Raw genomic sequence first — 13839 nt, 5'->3', positions numbered from 1 at the left:
AAAAAAAAAAAAAAAAAAAACATTTAAAAATTGATGACAGTACATACCTTGGTAAGCCCTTTAGCGATGAGTTGGATGGCCATCAATAATAAGACAATAAAGTAAAAAGGTCATTTATATCAACTTCTAAGTCTGACTTTCATGACATTCCAAGCACCAACGAACCAGCATCAACAATTAACATTACTAACTCAACGTAACTACATTCAACGTGTTAACGTCGTTTACCCTATGCAATTAATGTTAAACCCTCTATATCCCAAAACCTAGGAATTAAATCTATTATAAATATACCACAGCCAAGCAGCAATTAAATCGATTATATCTATAACCAGCCAAACAGCAATTAAATCGATTATATCTATAACCAGCCAAACAGCAATTAAATCGATTATATCTATAACCAGCCAAACAGCAATTAAATCGATTATATCTATACCCCAGCCAAGCAGCAATTAAACCAATTACATCTATACCAAGCCAGGCAGGATTTAAACCGATTATATCTATAATAGCCAAACAGCAATTAAATCTATTATATCTATACCCCAGCCAAGCAGCAATTAAATCGATTACATCTATGCCCAGCCAAGCAGCAATTAAATCTATTATATCTATACCCCAGCCAAGCAGCAATTAAATCTATTATATCCCAATTATCGCTAAGCAGCAATTTAATCTATTATATACCAATTATCGCCAAGCAACTATTATATCTACACCCCAGCCAAGCAGAAATTAAATCGATTACATCTATGCCCAGCCAAGCAGCAATTGAATCTATTATATCTATTCCCCCAGGCCTAGCAGAAACTAAATCTATTTTATTTTTACCCCAGAGAAGTGGAAATTTAATACATTACATACTTTCCTCAGCCAAGCAGCAAAATAATCTATCATATCCTTTCCTATGCCAAGCGCAAACTTAATTAATCATAGCCTTATCCTAGCCAAGCAGTAATTATACTTAAGCATATTCAGCTGTATATAGTTGCCTGTATTATAAACTTATTTATAGCACCTCCAACATGGGAGTTAACATAACTCCAGACGCGCAGTAACTGCTGTAATTGAAATGTTTAAATTATTACTTGAGAAAACTAGCAATGAAATATATTATATCCTAAATTCCAGCCAAGTAGCGATAGGATAAATTATATCCCTAGACCTAACTAAGCCTTGATTATATCATTCATATTTTCTTTATTAAATCAAGAAGAAATTACACCTATTATATCTTTAACTTAGATCGAGAAGTGATGAAACAGACCCATTCATTGTACGCCTTAAACTAGGTACAATGAAGTATATCATTACCTTAACTAATTTGTATTTATGAAATCTCTGATTCCAAATGAGAAAACGTAAAATCTATCAAGTTTGTACTTTTAGTAGAGTAGTAATCAAATTCATCATATGTTAAACCAAACAGGTAGCAGTAAAGTGATTTGCCCTACATTGTATTATGAAGAGCAAGTGTCTGGCTCTATATTATATAAACGCGCGCACACACACACACACACACACACAATATATATATATATATATATATATATATATATATATATATATATATATATATATATATACAAATATATAAATATATAAATATATAAATATATAAATATATAAATATATAAATACATAAATATATAATATATAAATATATATAAATATATATATATATATATATATATATACATATATATATGTATATATATATGTATGTATATATATACATATAAATATGTGTGTATATATATATATATATATATATATATATATATATATTTCTTTTCGGTTACACTTCGCTCTCCCTGTCCCTCGGGTAGGAGAAGGAGAGGGCGTACTCATACCCTGGTGAGAGGGGGTTCGTGCGTGTGTGCGCACATCTAAATATTTAACCCTCACTTCTGACGGGTCACGTACACTAGTTTACTATAATGGCACCTAAGCAGCAATGAGAAATATAATTCAAAAAGCTATGTGAACTATATGAAACCTAGCATTTGAGTTTTAATTCGCATTTTAAAACATCAAATAATTCGTTTATTTCAACACAACATCAAACTCAATTAAACTGAAGGCTTTGATTGACAGGGCAATTACCTAAGCTGAGAATTCATACGCCTAAACGCGTTTAATGAAAATTAAATAAACCTAAAAATGGCCTCTATTGACATACATTACTTAATGAATGCGGGTAAATGACAGCTTTTTACTTCAGTTTCTAATTAAAGATGGACCACCGGATGATACCATGCACTGTGAGTTAAGATTCCTAACTAACATGTTCTTATATAATTTTGCAATTGCAAATTCACATAAATATGGCATAGACAAAAATAACATATACAAATAAATGCATTTAAAATATTTCAACAAATACAAAAATTTAATTCAAATCTAACAACAAATACAAATAAGGAAATTGCATTAATATGATACAAAATATTAACTCAAATAGAACCACAAATATACATATGGAAATTGCATCAATGATACAAAAATAAACTCAAATTAAACCACAAATATATATATAAAAAAAATACGGGAAATTCATGCATAAAAATTCGCATAAAATGTAAAAACACAAGGAAATAATATTTACTGCCTGTAAATATTCAAAATAAAATACGCACATAATATAAAACTAATAATGACAAACGCACGCGACGATTATACACATACACGAACACAAATACGCAATTACGCATTTATAAAAGCGTATTCCCAGTTTACTTTCAGTTCCTTTTGTGGAGCACTTTAGTCTTTGTAAATGGAACTAGCGTCACAACATCAATGGTCATTGACGCAAGATATATTGTTTAGTATTTATAGGCGATTGATTAATTGGCAGTTTTCTAGCGTCACAACATCTAAGGTTATTGACGCTAATATATACCTGATTATATATATATATATATATATATATATATATATATATATATATATATATATAAATATATGTAAATATATATACATATATACGTATGTATATATACATATATATATATATACACATATGTATATATAATATATACATATATATATATTATATATATATATTATAATATAAACATATTTATACATACATAAACAGCATAAATACTGTGTGTATATATATATATATATATATATATATATATATATATATATATATATATATATATATATATATACTGTACCTATAAATAACTGCCAACAGCAAAATCATAAACATACAAACGGCCGAGTAAATGTTTCCCCATTAAAAGGCCAATATACAGCTGCAAATCCGACCCTCGCCGGGGTAAAACAAACACGCTCGCAGTTTGTATGCAAACAACAAACAAAATCCCTTCATACGAACAAACAAACAAACAAAAAAACATCCACGGCCGATATCACTGGCTAGCGTAAATAAAGGTATTCCGATTGCCAAAGCTGTGTATGGCTACAAAGGAAGGGGATCTATGTTCCTTTTGGGCCGGATATTGTATATATCAAAAATCTGGAAACAAATATCAACTATAGTTTTCGGTGGCATAACGTTTTTTTAATGCTAGAAACGTTTTTCTATTGATTTTGTGGTTTTTTTTAGTAATTAGCTTTACTAGTCTTTAATAATCATATCTAAATGAAAATCTAATCTTAACTCACTAGTGCCATGGTTTCCCTACCTTTCGACGAAGCTGGATCTGTAAGAGGAACAAAAACAATATTATACGGTATATCATAAAGTTTATAGTTTTAAAATTTATAGTGTATAAAGTTATAGTGTATAAAAATTTATAAAGTTTATAAAGTGTATAAAGTTATAAATTGTCTAAAGGTTATAAAGTTTATAAAGTGTATAAAGTTATAGAGCGTATAAAGTTTATAAAGTTTATAAAGTTATAAAATGTATAAAGGTTATAAAGTTTATAAAGTTATAATGTTTATAAAGTTATAAAGTTTATAAAGTTATAAAGTTTATAAAGTTATAAAGTTTATACCGTGTCTAAAATTATAAAGTGTATAAAAGTTAAACATTTTATAAAATTTATAAAGCATATATAGTTATAAAGTGTATAACGTCATAAAGTGTATAAATTTTATAAAGTTATAGTTTATAAAGTTATACATTCATACAAATTCGTCAGCATCACACTTACTTCATAAAACACTAAGGTAAGAAGTCTCCTGTCCAAGAAAGTATAAATAACTTCTACTTTTTACTATAAGTGCTGCTTATCTGGTCCTGTACAGCAGGGGAACCCTACTCTCTACAATACTTTGATGCTGAAACACAACTTGATTCAATGTTCACAATACCACCTTAAATGTGTCTTTCTAATATATGTCTTAAGTCATCATATGTGTGGGAAAGTCATTCATTATCTTTCGTTTTTACATAATTACTTAATTTTCTTCCTCTTGATCAGACAAATTGCATCAAAAATGGATAACTGTCTTTTCACTTATCAATCTTTATTATTTAAAACAAAGGAAGGTGAGCCCAAAGGTTTAAAGGTCGCTCATGAATGGCAGAGGTCAGGGACAGTGACTTTGCCCTACCAAGCAGGTCAATGTCTTTCTTATTTAAAACAAAGGAAAATGAGGTCGTGAAACAAATTCCTTTCATAAAGGTTTAAAGATTTAAAGGTCGCTCATGAATGGCAGAGGTGAGGGACAGTGACATTGCCCTAGCAAGCAGGACAATGCACCCAAGCCCCCTCTCCACCCAAGATAGGACCCGGAATGGTCAGACAATGGCTGCTGATGACTCACCAGATAGAATTATAGGCTCCCCAAAACCCCCCAACCTTAGCTCACAAGGATGGTAAGCCTGCAGACACTAAAGGCACTAACGAGTCAGAGTGGGACTCGAACCACCGTCTGGCAAACACCAGACAGAGACGTTTCCAATCAGGCCACAACAACCCTAAGGGATATTTTCTTATACAGAAATCCCTTTCGTAAGCATGAAATCGCCGTTAATTCCCCTTCAATGATGTACTTCTATCTCAATAGTTTTCTAAATGCATATATATATATACATATATATATATATATATATATATATATATATATATATATATATATACATATATATACAGTATATATATATATATATATATATATATATATATATATATATTATACACAGAATTCTATCTTTTATCTTATCCGTCGAAGCATATCTTAATAAAGTCTCATGAACAAATATAGCTTTAAACCTTAGCAAATAACTTCACAAAAAAATTAATCTAAAAAGATAAGCTTCTTTTTTACTTTCTCATTGAAACTTTTATTATCCTATTCATCAAAGTAAAAAAAAAAAATTATTCTGAAAAAAAATGTATGCAACATAATACTCTTTACAGAAAACAAATAAAATTTAGTCATGAATCAATCTTTACTATGTAAACAATGTTTTATTCACATCTAGTTTATATAGTTTATAGAGGAAATATTTATTGTAATGTTGTTACTCTTCTTAGAATATTTCATTTTTCCTGTCTCCTTTCCTCACTGGGCTATTTTCCCTGTTGGAGCTCCCCGGGATTATAGCATCCTGCTTTTCCAACTAAGATTATAGCTTGGCAAGTAATAATAATAATAATAATGATAATAATAATAATAATCCTTTGAAAGCAATACTAACATCTTTGCAATCTCTGTCAATCGAAGCATCCCTGAACTGAAGACCACTTCTTTTAATGAGACACTGCTCACAGTATGCAGAATGCTGTGAAATGTGGCCGTTTAATAACTAATCCTTTAAGACAGCTAAGTGTAAGCCTAGGTTTAAAGGTTTAAAGGCCACTCATGAATGGCAGTGGCAAGGGACAGTGACATTGCCCTATCCAGGAAGACAATTCCCCTAGAGACTGACCAACTATACTTATGATCAGCGTCCAAGCCCCTCTCCACCCAAGCTAAGACCAAGGAGGACCAGGCAATGGCTGCTGATGACTCAGCAGATAGACCTATAGGCTATCCCAAACACCCCACTCTTAGCTCACAAGGATGCTGAGGTTGCCGCGATCAAGGAAACTATAGAGATAGAGCAGGACTCGAACCCCAGTCTGCCGTTCACCAACTAGGGTCGTTATCACATCGGCCACTGGGACTTCAGTAGACTGACTAAGTGGAACTCCAGTAGATTGGCTAAGTGGGACTTCAGTAGACTGACTAAGAAGGACTCCACTAAATTGGCTAAGTGGAACATCAGTAGATTGGTTAAATAAGACTTCAGTATATTGGCACAATAGATCTTCAGAAAACTGGCTGAGTGGGATTAAACAGATTGGCTAAATGTGTTTTTAGTAGACTGGTTAGATGAGACTTCAGAATACTGACTACATGGGACTTAGTAGACTGGCGAAATTAATTTCAGTAGACTGACCAGAGTGGACAACACTTGATACACTGGCTATATAAGACTTCAGTAAACTGGATACACGGGTAAACTGGATAGACGGACTTCAGTAGAAAGGTTAAATGGTATTTGTAGACTGGCTAGATTGAAAAATACTTAGAATGGGTCTTCAATTACTGGCTAAATGCGACTTCAGCAGACTAGTTAAATGAGACTTCACAGACTAGCAAAATGAGACTTCAATGACTAGCTAAGTGGGACTTCAGTAGACTAGCTAAGTGAGACTTTAGTACACTAGATAAGTGATAATTCAGTAGACTGACTAAATGCGACTTCAGCAGACTATCTATATGAGACTTCACAGACTAGCAAAATGAGACTTCAATGACTAGCTAAGTGGGACTTCAGTAGACTAGCTAAGTGAGACTTTAGTAGACTAGATAAGTGATCATTCAGTAGACTGGCTAAATGAGACTTCAGCAGACTAACTATATGCGACTTCACAGACTAACTATATGAGACTTCACAGACTAACTAAGTGGTACTTCAGTAGACTAGCTAAGTGATACTTTAGTAGACTAAATAAGTGATACTTTAGTAGACTAAATAAGTGATAATTCAGTAGCCTAGCCAAGTGAAATTTCAGTAGACTAGCTAAGGGAGACTTCAGTAGAATAGCTAAGTGAGAATTCAGTAGACTAGCTAAGTGAGAATTCAGTAGATTGACTAACTGGGACATCAGTAGACTAGCTAAGTGACACTTCAGCAGACTAGCTAAGTGACACTTCAGCAGACTAGCTAAGTGACACTTCAGCAGACTAGCTAAGTGACACTTCAACAGACTAGCTAAGTGAAACTTCAGCAGACTAGCTAAGTGAAACTTCAGTAGACTGGCTAAATGGGACTTCAGTAGACTATCTAAGTGAGACTTCCGTAGACTGATTAAATGTGACTTAATTAGCCTAGCTTAGATTTCATTAGACTTTCTAGTGAGATTTCAGTAGACTAGCTATGTGGAACTTCAGTAGACTAGCTAAGTAAGACTTCAGTCGACTGGCTAAACGAGACTTCAATCGACATGGTAAATGAGACCTCAGACGATTGGCTAAATGAGACTTCAGTAGACTGGCTAAGTAAGACTTCAGTAGACTGGCTAAGTAAGACTTCAGAAGACTGGCTAAGTGAGACTTCAGTAGACTGGCTAAATGAGACTTCAGCCGACTGGCTAAATCAGACTTCAGCCGACTGGCTAAATGAGACTTCAGTAGACTGGCTAAGAGAGACTTCAGTAGACTGGCTAAGTGAGATTTCAGTAGACTGGCTAAGTGAGACTCCAGTAGACTGACTAATTGGGACATCAGCAGAGTTGCTAAATTTCCCTTAATAAGCTATTCAAACCAGACTATAATAGACTGGCTAAATGTGATTTAGTATCTTGATAAGACAAGGCTTCACTAGACCGGCTGATTATGACTTAGAAGACAAGCCCAATGAGACTCAGTAGACTGACTAGATGGGACTTTGGACGACTGGCTAAATGGGACTTAACAAACTGGTTAAATGAGACTTCAGTAAACCGGTTAAATCTAACCAGTAGAATAACTAATTGAGACTTTGGTAGACTAGCTAAGTGTGAATTAAGTGATTGGCCAAATTGGTCTCAAGTGATTTGGTTACATGTGACTTAATAGACTGGATAATTGGAGCTTCAGTCTTCTTCTTCTGTGTCTACATCTTTTCCCACTTCTATGTGGAGTCGATGTTTCTGGTCAGCTTTCTCCATCTACCTCTGTCCCACACCTCATCACCGGTTAATCCCTTTGATCAAAGGTCATCCTTGATACAGTCCAGCCACCTTTGCTTTGGTCTCCCTCTCCTTCTCGTTCCCTGTACCCCCATTTCCCTCCTCCCAATATACTGTTCATCTCTTCTCATGACATGACCATACCACCTCAGTCTACTTTCTTGGATCTTATCTGATAATTTTCTAACTCCTGTGGTACCCCTAATTACCTCATTCCGTATCTTATCTCTTCTTGTCACCCCACCCCATACTGACAAAGTGAAACTTAAGCAGACAGATTAAATGTGACTTGGTTGAAAGACTACACATAGCATGCTTATTCTAAATAAACTAGAGAAAGATTGCTGAAAAGCTGAGAGATGAACGAGCGGGATTTAGAAAAGGTAGAAGTTGTACTGACCATTTTTCTAGAATATTGGAATCCACTTTTGATGGCATTTGAGGACTATGAAAAAGCCCTTGATAATGTGCATCAGCCAATTTTGTGGAGAGTCCTATATTATCATGGAATTCTTCTTAAATATGTAAATTTGACCAAGAGCATAGCAAATGCAAAGTTAATGTTAGTGAAGTCTTATCAAATGAATTTCCAGTGAACAGTAGAGTACTCCAAGGGAATGTGCGGTCGCCTATGTTTTTTGACCTCCTCATGGATTTTGTAATGCGTAGAACACATGGAGATGGTGGAGAAGGATTGGATTTGATTGGTAATAAAAAAATTTACTGACCTAAAGTATGCTGATGATGCTGTCCTTATTAGCAGAACACCACAGGATTTGCAATGCTTGCTTACCAGAATGCATGAAATATCACACAAGGTTGGGCTCAAGATAAATAGTAGAAAGACAGATGATGTGAATGGAACATGCAATGGAAGATGGAATATTATTGGATGGAGAAAGGATTAAAGAGGTAGAATCATTTAAGTATTTAGGAACTATGATCTCCAATACAGGGTCTTTATAATTATAGTTTAATGAAAGACTGAAAAAAGCAAATCAGACAAGGGCTATGTTAAGTGAAATTTGGAAATCAAATCGCCTGAATTACATATAAAAATCGGGCTATATATCAGTTAAGTGAGATCTATGTTACTGTATGGACACAAGTTGTGGTATGACAATGAAACAATCTCCAACAGATTTAGAAGATATGAGAACAAAGCCCTCAGAAGAATATTGGGAATAAAATGGCAGGACAGGATCAGAAATTAAACTATAAGAGAGATTACTCGAGTGCCATATTTGGATGAGATCATGGTGAGGGGTAGATGGAGATGGTTTGGGCATGCTCTTTACACTCCCTGATAGAGATTAGTTCAATAAACTTTCAACTGGGCTCCACAAGGCACGAAAAGAGTTGGAAGACACAGACCTACATTGCTGAGAACTATGAAGCATGAAATGGGAGATGATGAGTGTAAAAGTATTGAATTAAAAGCTCAAGATAGAGACGATTGGCGAAATCTAACTGAGGCCCTTATTGTCAATACGCATATGAGATGATGATAATGATGACGAGAATGACTAAATGTAACTATAATACTGAATGTAGCTTCGTTGACGGGCCTAATAGGATTCTTTACTCTCAAAATGTAAGTCGGTTTACAGGGTAAATAAGATTTCACTTGACAGGCAAAATTCGATCTACCTTGACCAGTTCAATAGACTGGATAAATGCAAATTTGACTACCTCAATTGATAGGATAAGTAGTACCTTAACCAGCTCAGTAGGCTTAATAAATGCCAATTTGACCACCTCAGGTGTCTGCTTAAGTGCTAACTTGTCCAGCACAACCGAGTGGATAAGTGGTACCTTGACAAGCTCAGCAGAATGTATAAGTGCTAACTTGACCTGCACAGCAGAGTGGATGAGTGGTGCCTTGACCAGCTCAGCAAAGTGGATAAATGCTAACTTGACTGGCACAGCCAAGTGGATAAGTGGTACCTTAACCAGCTCAGCAGAGTGAATAAGTGCTAATTTGATCACCAGAGCATACTGGAAAAGTGGTACCTTGACCAGCTCAGCAGAGTGGATAAGTGCTAACTTGACTGGCACAGCCGAGTGGATAAATGGTACCTTAACCAGCTCAGCAGAGTGAATAAGTGCTAATTTGATCAACACAGCATACTGGATAAGTGGTACCTTGACCAGCTCAGCAGAGTGGATAAGTGCTAACTTGACAGGCACAGCCGAGTGGATAAGTGGTACCTTAACCAGCTCAGCAGAATGAATGAGTGCTAATTGGATCAACACAGCATACTGGATAAGTGGTACCTTGACCAGCTCATCAGAGTGGATAAGTGCTAACTTGACTGGCACAGCCGAGTGGATAAATGGTACCTTAACCAGCTCAGCAGAGTGGATAAGTGCTAATTTGATCAACACAGCATACTGGATAAGTGGCACCTTGACCAGCTCAGCAGAGTGGATAAGTGCTAACTTGACTGGCACAGCCGAGTGGATAAGTGGTACCTTGACCAGCTCAGCAGAGTGAATGAGTGCTAATTGGATCAACACAGCATACTGGATAAGTGGTACCTTGACCAGCTCAGCAAAGTGGATAAGTGCTAACTTGACCAGCACAGCATACTGGATAAGTGGTACCTTGATCAGCTCAGCAGAGTGGATAAGTGCTAACTTGACTAGCACAGCATATTGGATAAGTGGTACCCTGACCAGCTCAGCAGAGTGGATAACTGCTAACTTGACCAGCACAGCATAATGGATATGTGGTACCTTGACCAGCTCAGCAGAGTGGTTAAGTACTAACCTGACCAGCTCACCAGAGTGGATAAGTACTAACCTGCCCAGCACAGCAAAGTGAATAAGTGGTACCTTGACCAGCTCAGCAGAGTGGATAAGTACTAACTTGACCAGCACAGCATACTGGATAAATGGTACAGTCAAATGCAATAGTCCTGTCGTCTCCAGTCCCTCTCTGTCACCCCCAATATCTATAGATTCCAGAACTTCAGGTGTAGAAACGGTTGGTAATTAGGAGAGAGGATAACGGGCGGGAGGGGGCGACGGGCTCGGGGAGGACGTCAGGAAGGGGCGGGAGGACGGGCGGGGGAAGTACGACTTAATAGCTGTAAGGTGTGTGATGGCAGGGGAAGCACAAAACATTATGTATAAACTTAAATGCCATATAATATAACACGATCCGATCCCAGTTTCATGATTATGAGGATTCTAATTTATATTTGCTGTGTTATTCCCTATACCATTCTCGCAAACAACTTGTTGACAAAAGGGATCAATAATTAGTTTGGCATCTATTACGTCCTGAGTGAAAAATCTTACGTAAACATATGCTAGGAGTTCTCTCTCTCTCTCTCTCTCTCTCTCTCTCTCTCTCTCTCTCTCTCTCTCTCTCTCTCTCTCTCTCTCTCTCTCTCCTATATATATATATATATATATATATATATATATATATATATATATATATATATATATATAGATAGATAGATAGATAGATATATGTGTGTGTGCGTGTGTCTGTGTGTATATGTATCGAAAGTGTGATTCTAAAGGCGGGGAAGGAGACATTTTGTTTGAAAGTAATTCACTATCAATGCATCAGTATCATAATATTTTCAGCAATGATTCCAAATTATAATTTCGTTGTATAGACCTGCTTGTTGTTATTCCACATAACATTCTAACAGAAAATTTATTGCCTAAAATACTGAACTTTGGTATAGTTTGGAAATTTAATCCAGACTGAATAACCTTACTAAATAACAATTCACGAGTCCAATAACAATTCATTTTCCACAGATAGCATATCTGCAATTGGGTTGAAACAATTCATCATATATGAACAAGCATTTCAGGAAACACTGGTGTTTGTGTGAGCACTCAATTCTCTGAGAGCAACTACACATCATCTTCATATTACTTTATATCCACCCCTAGCTTACATTACGTAAGGTTCGTTTAGGTGTATTTATGGCTTTTCTTGGTCTCGTTGTGTTTTTTTTTTCTAAAGATAAGGTTTACCTTTATTTGTGAAATATTGTTCGACCACAAATGAGTTCTACTGCCTTTTGTAGATTCTATAAAAAAGACAAGTCACTTAGTGCTTGCACCCGCTGAATAAGCTCTGGTTCCAGCTGTTATTTCCTGGTTAATAAGCAATCATATTCAGTTCGTATTAAAGGTGGTTGATAAGAGACATCATAATTTCATAGTAGTGTATATCTAGATTATAATATGACCCCAGGAGAATAGTGTAAAAACTAGACTGCAGTGACCAAATGCAGTTGAATAGCTTCCTGAATATAAATATTTGCTGAAAAGTAAAGAAAACGTTTCATTATTTTAATTCTAATCCAAGAATCTTTCATATATACAATGTAAAGTAAACGCTCCTTAGTGTGATGTCCATCCACCATTAGTGTCTACAACTTCATTTAGACATGCATGCATACTCCTCACAAGATTCTGGCGTATGGTAAAGTGAAGTTTTGACACCCACAATTCAAACGCTCTTGTTTATATGGCTTAGCACGTTCGTTGCTCTCCCACTTCCCAATAACGAACCATTTTTGCCCATAGGTTCTCTATGGGGTTGAGGTCGCACGCCTTAGGTGGCCAGTTTATTACTTGGATTTCTGGGTGATGCTCTAACCAAGCTCTAATTACTGTGTCGGTATGGGTATGGCTATTATCGTGCACTAGAACGATTGGGTGTGGATTGGGAATGGCCATGGCTCTCACTCTGGGAAGGAGGGCATCCACATAATCATTGCACGTGAACCTTCCAAATAATCCTCCAACCCCACAAATTAATACGAACTCTTCCATTCTTAGCTCTCTTAGGAATATTTGTTATCTAGTCATAGCGGGTATTCCGTCACCTCCAGCAATGCCTTGTTCGTGCTTCCACTGATGTAAAATGTTTTTCATCTGTATAGATGACATTTTTCCAAAACGAGTAATCGCCGTGGAGATGATATAAAAAAAAAAAAAAAAAATGCAAGGCGACATTCCCAGTGTTTTTATGTAAATTTTTCTTTAATGGTCAGTAAGTGATTATGAAAACCATCCTGAATTGTTCATACCAGTTGTAGATATTCTATATAAGGAAAATGAGTTGTTATTGGACTCGTGAATTGGTATCAGTAAGGTTTTTCAGTCTGGACAAAATTTCCAAACTATACCAAAGTTCAGAATTTTAGGCAATAAAATTACTATTAAAATGTTATATCGCATAACAATGAGTGGGTCTATACAACATTATTATGATTTGGAATCTCTGCCGATAATATTATAGTGATTAATCGACAGTGAATTACTTTCAAACAAAATGCCTCGTTCCCCGTAACAGCTCTAAAAACCTACTCTGCCATATTATTATTATTATTATTATTATTATTATTATTATTATTATTATTATTATTATTACTTGCTAAGCTACAAACAAAGCTAGAAAAGTAGATTGGTATAAGCCAAAGGCTCAAAAATGAAAAATAGCCCAGTGAGGAAAGGAAACAAGGAAAAATAAGATATTTTTAGAAGAGTAACAACATTGCTATAAATATTTACTATATAAACTAAAGAAACTAACAATAAAGAAATATATATATATATATATATATATATATATATATATATATGTACATATATATATATATATATATATATATATATATATATATTTATAGATATATTTATATTATAC

The sequence above is a fragment of the Palaemon carinicauda genome, chromosome 29 (genome assembly GCF_036898095.1).
Source record: "Palaemon carinicauda isolate YSFRI2023 chromosome 29, ASM3689809v2, whole genome shotgun sequence".
In the NCBI taxonomy this organism is placed as follows: Eukaryota; Metazoa; Arthropoda; class Malacostraca; order Decapoda; family Palaemonidae; genus Palaemon; species Palaemon carinicauda.
The sequence above is the reverse complement of the archived record's forward strand: the minus strand, read 5'-3'. Positions refer to the sequence as shown.